This window comes from Lutra lutra, chromosome 14 (assembly GCF_902655055.1).
Source record: "Lutra lutra chromosome 14, mLutLut1.2, whole genome shotgun sequence".
Classification (NCBI taxonomy): domain Eukaryota; kingdom Metazoa; phylum Chordata; class Mammalia; order Carnivora; family Mustelidae; genus Lutra; species Lutra lutra.
This window is the reverse complement of record NC_062291.1, coordinates 82407794-82430215: the sequence shown is the minus strand read 5'-3', so window position 1 is coordinate 82430215 and position 22422 is coordinate 82407794. Positions and strand designations below refer to the sequence as shown.

Here is a 22422-nt window from a genome sequence, read left to right as displayed (position 1 = left end):
GGTTGATGGGACAGCTTAGTCTTTGCCAGATGAAGGAAGACAAACAGTAAAGAAAATAAAACATTTCCTTATCCCTGAAAAGACAAACACAAAAACCATACTCGATGAAACATTTTTGACAGACGTCATTAGTTTTAACACACACACAGAAATACGCAACCTGAAAAATGGTGTTAGAGAAAAAAAGGCTACAAAATGTTGGCCAAACATCCTACAGATCTCAAATTTTGTGCTGACTTAGAGAAAGAGAGTATCTGACAGAGACACTTGTGAGTCTGCACAGCCTGACTTAACTGCCGCTATATAATGAGTCACTTAGACTAGCTGAAGACCTTAGAGTGAAAGGTCATCGTCAAAAAATTGGTTTCTACCTCTCCTCCTCCAGCCACTCAATCCCTGGAACAGAGTTATTAAGGTGTCTGGAAGGCCTGGCCAGTTGGATTGCTATGCTGAGACACTCTGCTGGGCCTGCTTGGGGTCGGGTCTGGAAGTCCCGACCTCTGATGGCCTCTGGGCACAGGCCAGCATCACTCCACCTGCCTACTTGCCAACACAGTCAGTCCTGGCATCCCCTACACCAAATCCTCCCTGCCTCTCCGGCAGCCAGGGAGCAATCATGCTTCTGCTGAGTTTAATTCATCTTCCTCTTACAGACGGTGTTTAAGACTGGCTGGCAAAGATCAATGCCTCTCTTGCGTGCTTTAGACCAAAGAGGAAATGAGCAGAGATGTTTTTAGTTTACTGCAGCTCTGTCTTTGTACAACTTTGTCTTCCCCACCTTGACCCACAGCAGTTACCTCATTTGGACCATGGCTGGCATTAGTGGATTGAGTTCTATTTAAAAAAAATCACCTGCCCAACTGCCTGGTCCTTGACATGATTATTCCAGCTGAGATATTCTATTACTCACAGGGCACTTATTGCAAAATCTTTATTTTCTTTTTATTGTAGTTACTACATGTTCAAGTTGCCAGAAAAAAATTCTTTTATATAAGGCCATTGGTGTATCTTTTTTTAAACAAGAATTATCTAATATTTTATTTAAATATTTATGGAAAGAGTAAAGGAAGAAATGATCGTTGCAAAAGTAATGCCTTTCAGTATAATTTTCAAAAATTTGGTTTACTACATTTTAAGAGTATATGCTCTATACCTGTTGTTGATACATAGAAAAGAGGGGGGTTTTTTCTTCATGAAAGAAGGGAAAGAACCAGAAAGAGTCCAGAATGCAGGGTTTTAATGAGCAAATACTTTGAAGCTGTGAGCATCACCATGTGTTCAGAGGAGAAGGGGGAGGGAATGGAATGCCTTGACTCAGCTATAGAGAGAGGAGAATCAACATTTTCAGAGTTTTGCCTGAAAGGGTCACCTATATTCGTTGTCACTATGGAAATTGTCTTCCCATCAGGGTGCAAGGATCCTGGGTTGCCACCACAAAGGACAACTTTGTTGAAGACTCTTAATGTTTTATTGGGATTTCTGAGAAGCACACGTTTTGGGAACTCCATATAATATTTCCCGACTATTAACCACTAAATATGTCAGGGTTGATGGCACAAGAGAGCCCTTCTTCCTTCCCCCAACATCTCCCTCTCTCTCTAAAAACTTCACAGGTAAAGCCCTCATAACTGTGATAGGCCATGGTTTTTTCTGTTTTAAAGCAATGCTGGGACGGGGGTGGGAGCTGGCCTACCCAGGGTGTAGTATTTCAAGAAGGTCATGATTTCTGACCTTAGAAAAGCACTTCATTATAAAGAAGAGGCAATTCTAGAAAACACATTTGGAATGCTCTCTAAGGTCTCTCTACCTCTAACATGCCCAAATTCATTGTGTAATTTATTGTTGTTTGCTATTTGGATACTCTTCACTGAGTGGTGAGCAAAAGAGGCAATTTTTTATTCTTTTTTTCAGTAAGTCAATAATAGAAAAAAATTCCTATGCATTCTAACCTATTTGGTCTCCCACAATGTCCTTTAATTTGAAAGAAAATGAGGAATTATTATAGAAATTCACCAAAAAATATTTAATGCCAAATGAGCAGAGCTGTTTTGTTTCTGCTAGTGGTGCAATATTTTCTCATGGTTATATTCTTGAAACATGAATCTATGATAGTTTAAGAGCTGAATACATAATTTAATACTGCCCAAGGCCAGCATTAGCTAAAGCAGATGTTTGTGAAAGATGCATGTCTTTAGTGGAGGGCTGAGCTGCCCTAATTCGGTCCATTTCACTCTGCCTCCCTTTCGGTGCTCTCTTCTGCAGTGATGAAGCCTGAGAATACCTCCCTTAAAGGTACCCCAGGAGGGCCCATTACACACGACATAAAGCCGCCCAAAATGCAGAAATTGGTTGTCTTTCAGGGTTGTTTTATGTATCCAACTATTGATGTGTCATTGAATCCCTGGATCTCGCAATGGGAAGATTCTCAGAAGGTTACTTGTTCTCTTAATGCCTGCATCCTTTACAGTATCCCATCAGTGACAGGAAACTTTCAGAGCCATACACTTGTTCTGTGACAACATAATCCTCACAAGGAAGCAGTTTGACAGAGGTGACCAAGAGCGGCAATTCTGGAATCCTAACTCAACTCTGTCTTCACTATGTGACACTGAGCTAGTTAATGTAACTTCTCTGTGTCTATTTTCTCATTTACCTCACAGGGTAGGTGTTTTGAGGCTCCAGTGAGATAATGGATAGAAAATCCTTACCATGGTGTCTGAAATACTGGAAGGACTAGCTAAGTGGAGGCCATTACCACAGTTTAATTTTTAGTCAATGTCCTTTTCCCTGGAATTTTCCCCCTGGATTCTAGTTGTGCCCATGGAGCTAGTTAGCTGCAGAAAGCAAACCTAACCTCTCTCCCACATACCTGTCATCCCAGTATTTGAAACGCTCATCCTTTCCAACTCTTTTCCCTCCATCCTTTGGACTCTTTATTCCAATCACTCCAAATTACTCTCATCTCTCTGCCCACTGTTCTCGGTCATCCCTGGGCCTTTGCACATGTTCTTTCTCTCAGGCTTGGCTTCTTCCTCCATCGCTTCCACCCTTTGGCCTCATCAATCCAATTCAAACTTCAGGTCTCAACTAAGGTGTCCCTTCTGCAATAAGCCTCCCCTGATCCCTGACACATTTCCCAGTACCAGCTTCCCTTCACTTCCCCGAGCACTGCTTCAGTTTTGTAGGAAGAAGATATAAGGAAACGATTAGGCAGAGGTGGAGGAAAAGAAGCATATGCATCATTACTTGGAACTGAACTACCCTGCAGCAACATGGAGACTGAATTAAAGGCCCTAACTGAAGAGAATATTAATAGTGATTTTCTATCTCTGGAGGCTGTGACTTTACCTCTCAGTGGCTGAAAGCATTGGTCTCCATGAGGCAGGGCGGTGTCATCTTCATTTCTAATCTGTAGAGACTGGCAGTGTCTGGCACATAGTTTGCTGCTCACTAGGTATTTCATAAACATGTCAGTAGACTTCTTTTCTGAGAGCTTTCACATCCCTTTTCTGATCTGCCCATCTTAACAAAACTGGGAAGCCCTCATAGCATTTTCACTATCAACTTTCTTTGCAGAGGAATCAACTGAGAACTAAGGAGTATTGGCTTATGAATGACAAATCGAATCCTAAGTATTCAGAGGCCTAATCCAAAGGTTCTTCCATGACATGAATGTCTCTCCCTTTCCTTCCCCAATTGCAGTTGGAAGGCTACTGACCTTTGTTTGTTTGCTCAACAGACAAAAAGTTAAACTGATAAATAAATGTCTGCATAGGTCCTTTCTCTTGAAGAGAGGAAGGATTATACCCACCATCTTTATTTCACACAGAGGGAAAGCCAGAAGGCAGCTCTCTGGTATCATGAAACAGTAAGAGGTCAGATGTAGTTTGTACCAACCCAGTTTAGCCTAATTCTGGACCTTATTCAAGTATTATATGGTCACTTGGAAAACCAAAGCTTGATTTTCACACAGTATCTGATATTGGTTATACCAGCTAGTGCCAGCTATGTCCTTCTCTTAGCTAGGATGGTCTCATTATTCTGTGGGTTCTTCTAGGAAACAAACAAAAGAAGAGGACCTTTTAAAACTTTTTAAAATTTATCAGAGAGAGAACACACGTGTGTGCATGCACACGAACGGAGAGAGGGGCAGAGGATGGAGGGGGAGAGAGAGGGATAAGCAGACTCTGCACTGAGAGTAGAGCCTGATGTGGTGCTTGATCCCACGACCTTGAGATCACACCCAAGCCGAAATCAAGAGTCTGCCACTCAGTTGCTCAACTGACTGAACCACCCTTTTCTGTTCTGAAGGCACCTTGCCCAGCCAGCCTGCAGCAGGTGAAGGTTTTCTTACAAAACCTGCCTTGAAATTAGGAATGGGTCTTCATCTTCATTTGTCTTTTGGAAAGACTTGAGCCTGAGCTGATCCTGAATACTGGATGCCTAGAATCAGCTGAATTCTTACCAGGGCCAGAGAAACAACTGTTTGTTCCTTCTTGTTGTCATATCTCCGGGCTTTCCCTCAGATGTGTTAAGCCCAAGCCAGCAACATCCCTGGCCAAATGACAGGCTAAAGCCCACAGCTGTCCTTTGATAATTCTGAGATCCAACTGAAAAACCGTCATGAAGCTGGCATAAGGAGAAGCTGGGAGATAAACGTAAATTGACTGCAGATCTAGTAGGAAGACTGAACTGTTGAGCCCAGACTCACCAGCCAAGAAGCCTCTTTGGAGCTATGGCTATCCCAGAAGCCAACCAGGACAAATGGAGGAATCCACTGTCCCAACCATACCCCAGTGGAGGAATGCATTTAGCCCAGCATAAAGGAAACATGGGAGGATGGAAAAGGAATCAACCGTGTTGAAACAGAAGGCACCATCTCACAATAGTGTGGCCCAGATGGGTTATGAGCCCTTATCTCAGGAAGACTAAAATCAACATTTCAGAGGTGATGGCATCTGACCCCTGTGCCAGCAAGGGAAAGAAAAGACCATGGGATTTGGGGAGTGGAGAGGTGCAGAGGCCACCATGAGACCTACTTTTTATGAGCCTTTGCCAGTATGGTTTGGGAACCCCACCTGAGAATTAAAAAAAAAAAAAATTCAAATTTAGTCACCTGAGTTAGACTACAAATTAGAATACAGTTTGATCTTTGGTCATTTGTCAAGATCACATATGCACTGATACGAAATTCTATGCAAATACTGTGGCCACTGAACTATAGTAAGTGTAAAAGCTTTAACTGATATATTGCTTGACAATAACTTATAGCTTAACAATGTAAAATTTAAAAAAAAAACCAACCCAAAACCCTTCTTAAACCCAGCTACTTCTAGTTGTAAATAGTTAAATTCATGCTTGGTTTAAGTAAGTCTCCTTTCACCTCAAGAAGCAGCTTTGGGGCTTTTTTGGACCACAGAAGAGACAAGGGCAAGCCAAAATGAATTGGTTGATGGAACACCACATTGGCATAAACTAAACAAAGAAAGCAAAAGACTCACAATTGAGTTTCAGGAAAATAAGTGCTATCACTTGCAAAATACTGGGATGCTAGATGTCAAAATTTGATCTGCAAGGTTCAAGGGCTTACAGAGAAGCCTGCACATGTAAAAATATGATCTCCAGAGTGTAGCCAGGATTACAGAGCTTACTGCGGAAGTGGTAACATACTCCCGGCTTCCTTTCTCTGAGAAATAATTTTACATTATGACTGTTTGTGACTAAAATGTAGTTCTATTGCATAATATCATCATCAGAGCCATCTTCCTCTGTGTCCAGGCATCTGAATTACATCCGCAATATGCCTTCAGGCATATTACATACAATTAGGAAATCTTCTTTAGTAGCTCATTTTTCCCCAAATATGTAATTTTGGCTGAATGATATTAAGGGATTTTAAAAAAAAGATATCATTACATTAACTGAAATTATTACTATTTTAATTTGCCTGCAAAGCCTTTATTTCAAGTATCATTTCTTATAACTTGTAACTCAGTGGGTATCATAATCCTGATAGAATTTTAGCTACTTGATAGCCTGAGACATTTTGGGAGAATCATTCCCAACAGAAAATCAGTTTAATGAGCACTTCTGGTGTTAACTGTGAACAGCTATTTTTCCACACTCTTAAAGTACATGACTAAACCAGGGACTCATGCCACCTTTTGTAATGTAACACCTGGTGTTCTGTTCCTCCCCCTCCTGATCCTAACAATCATCCTCTAGTAACGCCTAACCAATTGATGGACTCCAGAGAAAGTGGAGGAGCTGAGCCAGCGTCCTGAAATAGCAAGTTTTAAGATGAATTTCTGGAACAACCACTTTAAAGTGCAATACAATGAAACTTTCTCTTATAATTTTCAGCAAGCTAAGCCTTTGCCAAAAGGGTATTATTTGTTGAAGAAAGTGACATCCCTGGGAATGCAGAAAGCAAATCACTGATAGAAATAGAAATATCTAACCACTCACTATATTTTCTCTTCAGCTAAAACACGGTGAAAACCTGGGACACGGTGTTCTGTGAAATGTTAATTCTATATCCGAGGCACCTGGGTGGCTCAGTTGGCTGGGTGTCTGACTCTTGATTTGGGCTCAGGCCATGATCTTAAGGTTGTGGGATTGAGCCCTGCATCAGGATCTGGACTCAGTGGGGTGCCTGCTTTAGATTCTCTCTCTCCCTCAGCCCCTTGCCACTCACCCCTGGCTCATTCGCTCTCTTCCTCTGTAAAATGAATAGGTAATTCTTAAAAAAAAAAAAAAAACAAAAAATCATACAACCTACATATTGCAGTCTTATGGTCAAGGTAATGCTTGGAATTTCTCCCCTCTGCTCTAAACACAGCAATGACAAAATATGCAACCAGCATTTCATATGTATTTTACAAATTACATTATATATTAAATATATATTATAAATTGAAAAGTATGGCTATGCTAAAAAATAAAATGAGCTAAACATCCTGATGGACCAAAAACTGAACTACAAAGCAGAAAGTGTGTCATGAACCAGAGACCTACAAAGCTTTAACACTAAAACAGACATGGGAATAAAGACCTGATTCCTGTAGGACAGCCTGGACAGGAGGACATCCTGTGCCCAACTGGGGACCAGTGCTTTACTTCCTGCATACAATCAAGGGCTAATCATGCTTTCTAACATGTGAAACAAGCCAGATAGAGCTCCAAGTGCTGTTCCCTGATGGTGGCAGCCCTTGGACCAGGCTGCCCACTGGTCCCCTTGGCTAACCTTGGGACAGCACCAATACCACTGTGAGACTAGACATGGAATTACCAGGTTAAAACCTAGGGTCCCAGTGAGCTTTCTTGTGTCCACAAACAGGTTGACAAAGTGAGGAAAGTATTCAGAGCAAGGGAAAACCCTACTCAAGGTGAACCCACAAGCTAAAATGTCAAAGCTCATGAGAAAAAAATATCAGTGAAAAGGTCAGCCAGCAATCTTAACTATCAGCTGTGTTGGTTTCTTAGTGCTGCTTGAACAAATTACCCCAAACTTAATGGCTTAAAACACCAACTTGTTCAAGTTTGTAGTTCCAAAGTCTGAACTGGCTCTCAGTGGGCTAAAATCTAGGTGCTAACAGGGCTGATTCCTTTCTAGGGAGAATCGACGACCTTGCCCTTTCCCACTTCTAGAGGCTGCCTGTATTCCCTGGCTCATGGCCCCTCCCCATCTTTAAAGCCAGCAACAGTGGGATGAGTATTTCTTACACTGCAACACTCTGAACTCTTCTACCTCCACCTTCCACATTTAACGACCCTTGTTATTACTTCAGGCCCACATGGATAATCCAGGATAATCTCTCTGTCTTAAAGTCAGCTGATTAACAACCTTAATTCTACCTGCAACTTTAATTCTCCTTTGCCATGTAATGTAACATACAGTTTCCAAGCATTAGGATATAAACATCATTGCAGAAGGACATTATTCTGCTTACCACATCAGGACCTATTTACTTCCGACAAATGGAAGTGATAGAGCAATCTGAAATGACTTTAAGAAAACTAGTGTAAGATCTCCAAAAAGAAAAAAGAAGGAATTACACTAATTTTTTAAAAATGGGAAACTATGACAAACTTTATGCATGGCTAACCAGTAGTAGAAAATAAGTCTATGGGTATTGGAGTAGACTTGGTAAACTATCTCAACTCTGTTCTAACCTCCTATTAGCATGCTTTCCTGGATCGGGAAGACTAAAAATTAAAACAAAACAAAACAAAACCTTCATTTCCCAGGCTCCCATACAACTAAAGAAGCCATTTAGGTTTGGCCAATGAGATGCACGCTTGTGAGATTTGTACATGGAGCCAAGTTCAGGGGAGGGTGAAGGGGTGATGCAGGAGACCTCCATTTTCCTCTCATGGATTGAATAGGCACAGTATGGCCCTGAAGCGGCCTCCTTAGCAGACTGTAGCCTTGGTGGCAAATTCCTGGAGCCAACAACTGTGGTGGTGGCCTCCTGATGCCTGGAAAGCAGCTGAAGTCCAAGATCTACAGTGATCCTGGGGGTGGCATTGCTGCTGCAGCTTCCTAATTCAGGGCCCTTGGAAGCCTGGGTCTGCAAAATTGTCCTTGGAGTTGTTCCTAGAGGTCAGTGGAGAGCCTGCTCTTCTCAACCTTCTAATGAATATTTAAGTTCTGAATTCCCTGTAAAGTACCTTTTTTGGCCTAAAATAGTGAAAATGCCTCATATTATTTACAATAGAATCCTGATTGTTATACGCACAACATACATTTCCCAAAACTGGGGACAGGATGCTATTAATTGTGCTTTCTTTGCAAGACTTAGTGGTACTCAGTGATCTTTCTCCTGTCACTACAAATTTGCTACTAGGTACAAGTAAACAAGGTGTGCAGTAACTAACTTTAGTTTAAATTATAAACAAGTGACTTTACAAAGTATAGCTGAACAGCTGGAAGGAGATAAAATGACTTTCTAGGGAGCACCATAATCCCATTTTTCATTTTAATAAAACAAACTTCGTGGAATTGGGTAGAATGAAAATAGACCTTAAGTAATAGATGGGGGCCACAGCAGCATTTGGCTGACAGTAATGACAAATTATTTCTTTCTAGTTTCTGGATGATATCTGTCAGGTTAGCAAGAAAGAATCCATTTTTCTGATGACTTCTTTCTTCCAAATGGGGCGTTGCAAAGGGAAAAAGCTCAGGACTTATGCATTTTCAATATTCCATCATCAGAAAATGAGTTACATGGTCATTTGAGGAGGGCTTATTGGACAAAGTCTCTTTCTCCGTGGACTGGCCAGTGCTATCATAGGAAAGCTTCGTATTCCTTCACTCAAAGAATTCTTCATGAGTGTCAGTGCATCGAGATAAGAACCTAGTCCAGAATGTTGGTTTTCTCTTTCTTTCAGTCCAGCTATTTAGAAAAATGATGGCAGTTTCTTTGACTTGTTGACTAGAATCAAGATAGCTAAGAGCTACTCCTGGAGAAAATGCTCTGGTCATTGCTACCACTGTCATCTTTTCCCAAAGCAAATTCCAAATTTCAAAGTCTGCATTTACTTTCATAGCTTTCTCACATGCTTCCTGAAATCATAAACTAAGACATATACCACATCCTGTGTCTTTTTATTTCAAGATCATGATATAAACTCAACCAGAGAAGAGACTTCCAATTACTTTCTGGCCTAGCAACTGTTTCTGTTAAGAATATTTTGCGTGCTGGGACGCCTGGGTGGCTCAGTTGGTTAAGCAGCTGCCTTCGGCTCAGGTCATGATCCCAGCGTCCTGGGATCGAGTCCCACATCGGGCTCCTTGCTCGGCAGGGAGCCTGCTTCTCCCTCTCCCTCTGCCTGCCACTCTGTCTGCCTGTGCTCGCTCTCTCTCTCTCTCTCTGACAAATAAATAAATAAAATCTTTTAAAAAAAAAAGAATATTTTGCGTGCTATTTTCTTTAAAATCGATTTTTCAAAAATAATATATGCTGCCAGAGGATGGTGAGTCAATGACAGTAATGATTGAAGCAAAAAAATAATTTTTTAAGAGAGAAAAATCTGAAAAAAAGTGCCAATTATTTCACTGAAAAATGATTTCTTATATTGCAACTCTGTAGCTCTGTTGTAGGCCAGTCATCTTTAATAGATGCAGAGCCTCCCTATCACTAGGGACATCGTGGTGGCACAGATGGTTCTGTACTGTGAAGGCGGCGACGGGGTGCCTTGGGGTGGACATTGAAAATACATGTGCCCATTGTATACCATTCTGAGCTCCTTCTATTACCTCTTAAAGTGAGAAAATGGGTTTCACTGCCTTATCCTTATTTGGGATTTTGATCCAAAATGCATTCTATATCTCAAATTTGGCCACGTATCCCTAGGACAGAAATACGCAGAAATTCTCATTTAGAAGTACTGAGCAGGGGATCAGAAGGTAAGAAAAGAATAAGTATGTCTAAGCATAGAAAATCAAAATATAGTTGAGCACCTAATTGGCCAACTGCCTTCTACCACTTCGACACTTGAATCTTCCTGGCTACTTGCACAGTATTATTAAGGTAGAATAAATCGTTTGACATGACTAGGTTTTAGGAAAATATGTGAAAGTCATTCAGGCAAAAAATCAGTTTGAAATAGATGAAATTTTCCATCCGAGTGGCTTCTACCAGGAATGTTTCTAGGAGTGCAGTATTTTTAATCTTGTTTTAAAATAAATACTTAAATGTATAAATCACACAATTCTAAAGGCACTTCAATTTTATTTTCTTTTAGTTTTGAGGTTTTGGAATTGCTCTGTGCAGTTCCAAGTAAAAGCTCTTAGATAAAACTTGCATGCCAAAAACCACCATCACAAATGCGCAAGTACAACTATAAATTTATACAACACTCAAGCTGTTTGTAGTTTGCAAAATTTGCTAATAAAATGCAGAAGCAGGGTTTCCATTTAACATTCTCTGGCACTGGCACTGCATGTATTTCTTGGGTGCAGGCAAAAGATGGAAAATTCCATGCATAGAGAATCTTTTGTGGTTGTGACAGTTTGCTAATATCTTAATGAGTGAATTATGATAATTATGAAAATCTTAGTTTTACATTATTTGTGAAGAGCATCTCTGTGTGTGAGAGAGAGAGAGACAGCCTTCCCAGGGAAATACAGCATTCTGAATCAGCAGCATTCAATGAGGAACATTTCATGGGCTAATAATACAAAATGGATCTTAAACTGCTGCATATTAATCAAATTCATTAAAGTACATTCATTAATTTGTGTGTATAACAGCCAAACCAGGAATGTGGAATTTGTTGATTTTGCACAAAATACATACATTAATGAATACTAAAACTTCAACATGAGTAATAGCTTTAACAATATTTTTATAAAGCAAAATTCTAAATATTCTAAATACCTAATTATTAATTATTTTCTTTTTAATAGTTCCACTTTCATTTCATTTTGTTATTTAGCTGTAAGTAGAAGAACAAATATGGAAGAAAAAAACAATTAAGAAATAAAAGTTAACCCCAGAAGATTTTAAAGAAAAAAATAGAACATTAATATTAAATTTCCTACCTCCCCTTCCCGTCATTTAGTTTAAAAATTGGTTCAGGGCACCTTACACATGGTCACACTTCTATGTACAAAGAAACATGACTTTGAAGCTAAATTCCGAGTCTTTCAGACTGGAAGCTGGGAGGGCAAGGCAAAGGAAAACACAGCATTATAGGGTGTGTACTAAAATGTCTATAATTAATAGAAAATTTTTACATTTCTTCATAAATCATCTCTTCATAAATCAATTTAAGACTTGTGTCAACAATCAATGACTACTGTCCCTTCAGCAGCATATATATAGATAATCTGTATCTGGAATGATACAGAAATTATTTAGCATGGCCCTGCACAAGGATGACATGCAAATTTGTGAAGTGTTCTATATTAAAAAAAATAAAAGGTAACTATGTGATGTAATTGATATTAATTAACTTGATTGTGGTGGTCATTTCAAAATGTATACATATCATTTAAATATACAAACTTGTATTTGTCAATTATCCATCAGTTTGTCAAAAATAAATCAATAACTACCTTTCTAAATTTTCTAATATTACTTTTTACCTTGGATGTTAATTGCTCTGAAGGCAAGACTCCCTTCCTTGCCCTGAATAGCATTTAACACAGTGCCTGGCAATATTTAACATTTAATATCCACTGAAGTTTTAAAAAGGTATACAGGTGTCTTCAAGACTTCTCAGACCCCTTGATATGTTCATGTACATTGTATATGTTCATGTACATATGAATTGCCACCAGCTCTGGACTCTGTGTCTAACAGTTGCTTAGTGCAAGACCTTCAAAGTGGAGAAAGTCAGTTAAACAAAGAAAGGAAGGTGGGTATTTGTAGGTCATGCTGGGTAAGTGAAAACAGCAGGGCTAGAACAGTCTCACCCAAAGGACTAGGGTGTTATGTAGAACCCCATTCCTGTGTGATGTGGGGTAAGGAAAGACTAGTATGAAATTACTATAGTTGATTCCAGACATATTGAGCTTTCTTCTTAATTAGGAAGTATCTGCCAATTTTCTGTCTTGCCGAAGAACATTGCTGTACATAGGCATTTTCCAGAACTCCAGTGCTTTGTTGAGGTATGAAAGGGAAGGGAAAAAGTTCTTTATTTAGCTGTTTGTAAAATGCTTCTGATTTTCTGGTGCTCTCGGCTTTACAATGTACATGAACATATCAAGGGGTCTAATAAGCCTTATCCTGTTTTTTAACTTAGTCAGTTTTTATTTATGACATAGAAGATGAACAGTTCACAAACTTCAGTACTTTAATTATCAGTGGAAATAATTGTTTTTCATCTTCTAATTCAGAGACAGTATATCTAAAGAAGGCCTATTAGTGATCAGCATCTTGACTATAATATTGAAATCAAAAGTTACCTTAGTGGGGGAAGAGACTCAATAGGAGCCAATGAAGAAAATGGAAAATTAGTTAAGGAAAATAAACTGCTTGGGCTTAAGATGGGAAGTGTTTAGTGTAACAATCAGAATTATAACATTCAACACCCATCTGTGATTCAGCACTTAAATCTTCCGTGTGGCAAGTACGTTCAATACTGGTCAGATGTTCACTGATGAGCTTTCTGAGTTCTACTTTTCTTTCCTTCTGTAGATCTAAAAGTATCCCAAAGTTGAGTAAGAAGGAGCAAAAACCATTTGGGAAATGTAAATCAAAACCACAGTGAGATATCACCTCCCATCTGTTAGAATGACTATTATCAAAACGAAAGCAAGTAAGTGTTGTTGAAGATGTGGAGAAAAAGGAACCCTCATGCACTGTTAATGGGAATGTAAATTGGTGCAGCCATTATGGAAAACAGTGTGGAGTTTACTCAAAAAGTTTAAAAAACTAGATCTATCATACGATGCAGCAATTCCACTTCTGGATATTTATCCAAAGGAAATGAAAATACTAACTGAAAAAAGATACATGCACCCCCATGTTCATTGCAACGTTATTTACAATAGCTAAGACATGGAAGTAACCTAAGTGTCTATTGTTGAGTGAATGGATAAAGAAAATATGTAAATATACAATGGAATATACTCAGCCATAAAAAAGAAGGAAATCCTGCCATTTGCAGCAACAAGGACTGACCTTGAGGGCATTATGCTAAGTGAAATAAGTCAAAGAAAGACAAATACTGTATGATCTGGCTTACATACAGAATTTAAAACAAAGCAAACCTCAACGCATGATACAGAGAACAGACTGGTGGTTGCCAAAGGCAGGGGATGAAATGTTCATCTTCTTCATGAATAAAAATCGACTCTGATAATATCACCCTGTGCCCTGTACTCCAATATGCTTTCTCAAGTGGGGAAGAAAGGGCCAGGTTTACAGGTGAGGATTACACACATCTCTAAGCCTTATGCAGTCAGTGACCTTTGGTGAGCCACAGGACTGTGATCCAAAGGACTACTGTCACTCACTTCTGCTGCAGAAGGACAATGTTAAGAAACACTCATGCTTTACATAAATTCTACCTCATCCTACTTGGATGTTAGAAAACATCCTGAGCATGTTTTCTATTGTTATAGACAGTATGAATTAAGGGGAAAAACATGAGTCAGAGCAGAAGATTTGAGTTCAAGTCCTAAATCTAATCAGTCAATAATTATGTGACAGTGGGAAAATGAATTGACCTGAGTCCCTGTTTTCTTATCTGTAAAATGAAAAAACATTGAATGTTGTGGAATGAAGTACTATCACACATATAAAAGCCCACTACAAATGTAGGGCATTATATAGGACAACAATTTCCAAACTGTGTTCCAGAAATTCTAAAGGTTCCATGGAAGGGCTTCGGGGCCACTGAAAGTGAACCTAAAAGCTGCCTGTAGGCCCTCTACCCCCATCTCCAGCCCTCACATAAATTTGATCAGAGCAGAGTGTCAAAACAGAATGTCTGTTTTGCAAATTGGGCTTCCCAGAATTCCTTGAAAGATTCCACAAGAAAAAGGGGGGAAAGGATGAAAACCACTAATACAAATTATTAATCCATGTAACACTATACTTACAAAATGATTATTTCAGATTTGTACATATACTGTTTAGATCTGTATGTGTAAAATACACATAATCTATAGGTTTGTACATGTGTACATGTGATGTACAAATATTAAAAGTAGGCCTCTGTAGCATGTAAAATCTTTTGCTTTTCATACCATCACCATGAAAACCTATGTTTTAACTCTCAAAAGATGGTAGCTTGGTTTTCTGTTCTTCCTTAATAAACACATCAAGCGGTACTGTTCATTAAATTGCATGGTACAAAACAATATTGTATACAACACATATACATGACCAACACAACCAAACAGTATGCTACACAACATGAGTTCTCTTAATTATTGGCTGTCATATTGAGATTAAATTGGGCATTAAATTAAGTTTAAAGAGGGATTAAATTGTGACATGAGGTAAAGACACAACAGGCATTAAAAATAAAAGGCAATTATTCAAAATAAAATCACAGTATTAAGGATCTGAATACTTATCTGCTTTTGAAATTAAATCTAAGTTCATTTGAGTCTAAAAATAGAAATTAAAGGTGAATTTCATTATCTTAGTTCCTCAGTTTTGGAAATTTACAGTCTATCATTTATTGCCTAAAGTTGAAGTCTTCTAATGCAATGTTGATTAACTTTTAATTCAGCAATCATTAGCTAGGAAGTTTCCATCAGTTTAGACCCTATTTTATGCTTTCATGTGACTGTTTTCTCTACCTCAGTCCCTTCTTAGTAGATACATTCTTTTTTAAAATTTTTCAAAGATTTATTTATTTGTTTGTTTGTTTGAGAGAGAGAGAGAAAGCAAGCGTGCCAGCAGGGAGTGGGCCAGAGAGAGAGGGAGACAAGCAGACTCCTGACCCAGCCCCAATGTGGGGGGAGACGGATGTGCTCTATCCCACAACTATGCAGATCATGACCTGAGTTGTAAGAGTCGGTGGTTGAAACCACTGAGCCACCCAAGTGCCCCAGTAGATAAATTCTCTAGACCAGCTTAATATTAAGAAAGTTTCCCAATCTTTTTTTATTTAAATTAGCTTCCTTTAATTAACTTCCCCTCTTTAAACCTTGCATACCAGCCACCAGCCAAAGATTTTGTCAAGCTTTAACTTCTCTGTTTCATGAAAAGAGTCTGTAGGAGAGTCGTTCTTCACCACACTGCTCTGAGTTTACCCTAAAAATTCCAACATTGCCCCTCCCCTTCTTGTCACTCCTACTTGAAGATCAACACCTTTAGGGAACAGGGTTAAGAATGTGATGTACACAACCCTGAAACAACATTGTCGGGCCCGCTGTTCTGTAGTAGTAGCCCGTACACCAGCCTTCTTGAGGGGTGGAGCTTATGGAGTTCTCCTTCATCTTTTTTCATCCAAAATAGCTTCTGGGTAGTGGCATCTCGGGATAATGAGATCAAGCCTCCCCATTCCAGCTCCATGCATAGAGGGGAGTCGGCTTGAGATTCCTTCCCTACTCCACTTTCTCTGCCCCTCCCCCTCTGGGGCGACGCCTGAGCGCAGGCTTTTCCTCGCTCTAAAATAATCTTTTTGTTGTTGTTAAATGCCTTCCAAAAATGTAAAAAACAAAACACAAAAAACTGACCTTACCGAACCGAGGTGTATAAACGATGCACAGTATTTTCTTTCAGGGATGAAACAGTGACGCCACCACTTTACTTGCGTTATCAGTTAGTCCTGGAACTATTGTGATAAGCTTGTGACTTTAAAGTTTAGAGCCTGGAACTTTAAGCTTCCAAGATGAAATTTTGTTTCCAAGAATGGAACTGCCCTATTTTGCCCAAAACCTTTTCTTTCTTCTTTCATTCTTTCTTTCTTTCCTTCTTCCTCCCTCCCTCCCTCTCTCTCTCTTTCTTTCCCTCATCCTAGCACATAGTTCCAGGCTATGATTTGTATCGAGATCTGGCACAAAGTTTGAAATTTCATTAATAGGAGCAAACCCAGTTTCTGTTGCTTTCTCCACGGAAGTCTTTCTATCCCTACAGACTGTCTGACGACCTCGTGCACAGGGCTTGGAAATGCGTGGTGCCCCGGAGTGGTCCCGGGCGCCGAAACCTAAGTCACCTACTCTGCACAAGGCCTTCCGCAGCAGGAGCCGGTTTAGAAAACGACTCCCAAAGCCTGCAGTCTGTCTGCCAGCGCCTGCCTGTCAAACGCCCAAGTTCTGAGGTGCCACAGCAGCTTCAGCCTTCCACGCGTCCCGGGCCACACGGCCAGGGAAAGAGCCACAGTGCCAGTCACAGAACAGATTTCTCAACGCTCTCGCCCGGCGCTCTTCCCTGTCCTCCGCAGCTGCTGCGGGGGGACGTCTCCTGCCGCTCCCGGGCCCAGGCAGACGCCTGGGACACCACCGTGGTAAAGCCCAGGGGCTGGGGTTCAGGGCGACGCTCACCGCCGCTAAAGCCCGAGTCCTCTGCACTGCGGAGCGCAGCTGAGATCCTCTCGGGTGAGAGCAAGCGCGGCCGGGGCCTCGGTGGGCTGAGCGCAGAGGACAGAGGACAGGGTGGGCAGGCTGAGGGCACAGCTATCTGGGCGAAGCGGAAGCTCTTAGTTAATCCTCTCCCTGAGGCAGTTTATCTTACATCAGCATCTTCACGGAGTCTCCCAACCCCAGAGCGAGAGGCGCCGTCGTAAATAAAACTCTCCGAATCCGGGAGAATTTCAGAAGGATTCTGGAATGTTCAGAGGCGCCTTGGACAAGAGTCCACAAGGGCAGGCTTCACTCAGCTTCAGCTTGTGCGCACCGTGAGGAGCCGGTCCGGGTGACGAGCCAGACAGCAGGGGCCGGAAGCGCCGGGGCGCGTGGCCGGAAGCCCGGTGGCGCATGGCCGGGCCCTCCCGCTGTAGAGCGGTCCCGGACAGGCGAGGGAAACTCTGCAACCAGCTTCTCCCACGGGAGTACGACTTGGGCAGCAGTGGCTGCGGCTTCTTAGTGGGTCACTGAGGAATGTCACACGATGGCAGCCAGATAACAGCAGCCGGTAACGACCTGCTGGTAATGGTGTGAGGTAATGGGAAGGGTCAGTGGCCGCCGGGCAAAGCCTGCCGGGTAGGGGTCGCCGGGGAAAGCCAGGCTGGCAATGGCGGTGGCCTCTGGCTGCTGGGTAATGACCGTTAGGCACTGGCCCAGCATCCAGGCCTGCTTCCAGGCCTTGGTGAGTGCTCACTACCTGTGAAGGCCTCACTGAACACATGGACACATTTGGTTCTGTGAAGGAAATGTGGCCCATGTCTAGGCTGCTAATGACCCCCCTCCCTTTTTCCCGCCATTTTCATCCCCAGCTTCTCTTCGTTGGCGCTTGTCATCCTTCCTTGGGCCACCTAAAGTAAAAATCAGACGGAATCCTGCAGACATTCTTCAACTCTGTCTAACTAACTGTAGTCTTGTCAATGAGGTTTAAAGTAATATATGTAGATGGTGCACAGATAACTTCCCGAGACACTTCATCCCACTCAGGAAACTAAATGTCAAATGAGGAAAGAAAAATGTGGATATTCTGTCAGAACCGTTTCTTGTGTGAATTTTCACTCGACCCAGTCTTATTTGTTTAAAAAAGAGAGAGAGAGAGAGGTGGGGCAGGGTTGGGGGGAGGGGAAGGCAGCACTTTTTATTGTAAAATGCAAATATTTAGCATAGGGTAAACACATAAAATCTAGAAATGATCGCCCAGGGATAAAATGATTTGCCAAAGCTTGCATAGCAAGGAGTGGGCATAACTAGAACAATATCGCATGTATTTTGTTTGTTTCCCCACTCAGTGGCCTCATTTCCCCTCTTAGTATCTGTCAGAATTCATATATACCAACTCTAAGTGCAAGCATTATTTTCTAAATCAAAGAAGTGAAAACTTTTAGAGAAAGCTCAAAGGCTGTGCCTTGATTAGCATAGACAACTAGATTAGAATCAGGGGCAGTATCTCCCTGAGCAAAATCTTCCAATTTTATTCTTGTCACTCCCTGGGGAGCACTTGCAATTGTGGGTGCATTAGGCTCTCTGGCTTCCTTTGATCTTTTTATTCAGATCTCCTGTTTACTGTATTAGAATGATTTACTCCATTCATCGGCCAGTCTTTGTTCATCAAATCAGATATTTTTCACCTTTGTTTTTATCCAGTGCACAAGGGTGCTTTTGGCCTGGTTTATGAGTTCTTCGACAAAGACTACATTTTATTTTTCCCATCTTTTGAAAGAGTTGTGTAATGGAGATTTTCTAGATTAAGACAAATATTATCTTTCCCCTCTCCCTCATGCCTTCTTCTGGATGCAGAGTCAAGTTTCCTTGCTATGATTCTTGTTACTGAAAAAGCAAAGATTATCTCTTTGGAGATGTTTGGAGAGGCTGGGCACTCCATTTTATAATGATGGGGTCAAGATGTTTGGATTTGTGACAACCCCTGTCTGTCTTGTTCTGATTCTCTCTGGAATAAGGAAGATTGCCTTTTCTTTCTCTCCCTTGCTGTGCTGTTATTTGTCAGTCAGCCCGAAGCTAGAAGGTGGTGCTGTTTAGCATGTAAATAAACCAACACTTTTTCCAGTAAATAGCTCTGTCTAGCATTATATGCCAGGAACTCTCATCCACACAATGATGACTTCAATTCCTGTATTGTGCCTTTCCTTTCCTGTCCTTTCATGGAGGGAAAGGTGATCACATTGTAATTATAGAAGTCCTTTTTACTTTATTTTTTTTTTTTTTTATCGTGCCTCTAATTTTTCTAGTATCCTAGTAGATAGCATTTCCCCTTGCTAAGATAAAATTCCGAAGGCAGCCTTTTGGAATTCATTTACTTCCTATAGTCCAGTGTTTTATAGATGATGTAAATGAAGGATGTGGCTTACAGATCTATTTAAAGAGACGTGCTTATACTTCACTGTTCTGGCCAGATGAGTGGGCACATGCTTTTGCATTTTTATTTGAACCCCACTGAAGTTGGTCATTATATTTTGAATGCCACAGCACGTCTATACCATTATTTAAAGGATCTTGTTCATTCATCCATATGATGATTGGCATTGGCTATAACTTGATGCAATGTTACACTATTTTAATTCTTTCTCAGGCAGTGTTATCTTTGATCACTTCCTATTCACTGGGGAAAAAAAAAAACCCCACACAATTGCAGTCCCACATTATGTTTCAGTGATGATGCCAAGTACTCCTTGGAATATAGCTATTCAAGACACTTTCTCCACCCTCAGGCTGCTCATTAAAGGGATGGCAGTTTCTAACTTTAATGAATAAGGTAGAGTGCAAATTCTACTTTTCTTTCAAAGAGACTTCATGGTTTAAAAAAAAAGTGTTTTCTACCGCCTGTTTCTTTGTTTAATTGGAAATGGTGTACACTCCTACATAACCATGGTCACAACTCAGTATGCAAAGTATTTCCTTGTCACATTTTCTTTTTTTGTGTGATTCAAGTGTATATTTCATCAAATCGTTCTGAGAAAGTTCTGTATCTTCCCTAAAAAAAAAAAAATACACACACATTATGCATAGTGTATCTAGATTATCATCTTGTCTATGGGTAGAGTGACTCTTACATTCTTTGGTTTTTCTCCCTTCTTCTAACCAAGCACTGATTTAATATGTTCTTTTTAACTCAGGGATATTTGTGGTGGATCCAAAACCTCATTGAAAAGTTCAGCAAGAAAGAGGCGAGTAAGAAAGAATGACAGAGACCAGTGTTTAGAAATACTGTCTTCTTTTCAAAATCTGGCAGCCTAAAACCCAGCAAAACCTGAATTAGTTTCCACGTTTAAAAGTGCAAGTTGTCTTTCTTCTTTGTAAGGAATCAAGTAGACTCGGAAGATTTCTGTTTATCTCTTAGTGAATGTAACAACACTCAAACAGAGTATAGGAGGAATTTAAGGTTTTAAGCCAAGTGTGGGTGACTCAAGCACCTGAGTTGTATGGTATGTGAGCAAATAGGAATGAGCTTAGGTCCATTAGTGTCATCTAGGTTTCTGGAACCTTCTTTCCTTAACTTCTAGAAACGGGCATGTGTCTGAGCTTCTGAGCACTAGCTGCTTCATAGGTTCCCAGGGCAGCCTGATGAGAAGACCCTGTAGGTATTAGGAAGTTTAGTCAAGCCCTGAAGTTAAAGACACCCAAACCAAATCCTTGCTCTTATCATTATTTATTAGTATCTGTTATAATAATGTTTGAGCATCCTGCAGCATACCTGAATAATAGGTAATCATACTTGTTATCTAACATGAACATATGATCTGTATTCCCACAGAGCTTTCAAAATAGTTGGGGAAATGCACCTGATTTATTTGAAATGAGAGAATAATAGAAAATAGTTAAAATTAAATGTAAACTTGTGCTCAGTTATCATGATTCATTACTTATACTAAAATTTTTTTCATTGCTTATCTAAAATTCACATTTAACTAGGCATCCTATATTTTATCCAGCAACCCTAGCCCTGTCATGGTGCATTGAATTCAGGAGCTGAGAGTTATGGTCCCACTACAGCTTTCTACTGGCTAACACATTCTATAAGTAGTATAATAACAATTTACACATTCACATTCTTACTGTTTACAGTGTTCTATACACGTGTTTATCTTATTTATTTATTTTTTAAGGAACTTCTACACCCAACATGGGACTTGAATCCATGACCCCAAGTTCAAAAATCACATGCTTTACCAACCGAGCCACATGTCCCTTATACACATGTTTAAATTTGATCTTTCAAGGGCCCCTTGGTGGTGCAGTTGGTTAAGCACTTGACTCTTGGTTTCGGCTCAGGTCATGAACTCACGGTTGTGATCTCAGGGTGGTGAAATCCAGCCCACACTGAGCCCCAGGTGAGCCTGTCCACTCAGCATGGAGTCTGCTTAAGTTTCTCTCTCCCTCTCCCTTTGCCCCTCCCCCCATGCTCTCGTGCGCTCTCTCTCTCTCTCTCTAATAAATAAATAAATCTTTAAAAAATTTTTGATCTTTCACACAACCCAATAAGATTGGTACCATTAAACCCATTTTTCAGAGGAAGAAAATGAGGCTCAAAGAAGTCCACTGATTTTCCAACTCAGTCTCAATGGGAATACCCAATCCAAAATTCAGGACTCCCAAATCCACTATTCCTTTACTACACCACAATTGCCACCAGTGTTTCACAGAGCGGGTTGGCTTTCTTCACTTCACAAAGTTTCCATTTGTTCAGTGTTCCCACCAAGTTTCCCATTGGAATGGCAACTTCCTATCCAAAACTATTCACTGCTCGTTGTCCTTGGCTAATGCCACCATCAGGCTGCTAGGAGAATGAAGGACTAGAGAAGTTTGTGGGAGAGATTGTGATGATTTTCTGTGGGGCTTTTCTCTTCTTCTCAATGTTGAATGTTCTTTATGAATGAAGTAGCACTCTGGCTGAAAATTTGAGATTGCTTATGATGTTTAACTCATTTGGCTGGCTTATCAATCATGTTGACTGCCTTTTTTGTTTTAGAATTTTTCATTTTGCTAATAAATACAGAATATGAAAGTGGGAAAAGGACCTTAACAATTTTAAAATTATTTCTGAATTTCAATTCCTATTTTTATTGGTTATATGACACAAACTTAAAAACATCCAAACTATACATGAATGTAAGAAGAATAGAGATGTCTATACTTCACTTTTTTCCCACTTCTTAGAAATCATCCTTGTAACAGATTGATGTACATTCTTCCAAGATCCTTTTCTATAATTATGCAACTATACATATTCCAGCTATTTTACAAAAATGTGACCACTTTGCTGTGTGTCTTTTTTTTCACTTAATTATCTTGGAAACTCCCATGTCAGTACATATAGATGTACCTTTTCATTTTTGATGGTTGCAGAGTATTCCATTATATGGATATACCACCAT

General features: G+C 40.3%; 1 pseudogene; it reads left to right on the top strand.

Annotated features, from left to right (window-relative positions):
• The first annotated feature begins 11821 nt into the window (after positions 1-11821).
• Positions 11822-11919, top strand: LOC125085360 (uncharacterized; annotated as a pseudogene).
• The last annotated feature ends 10503 nt before the right edge of the window (positions 11920-22422 follow it).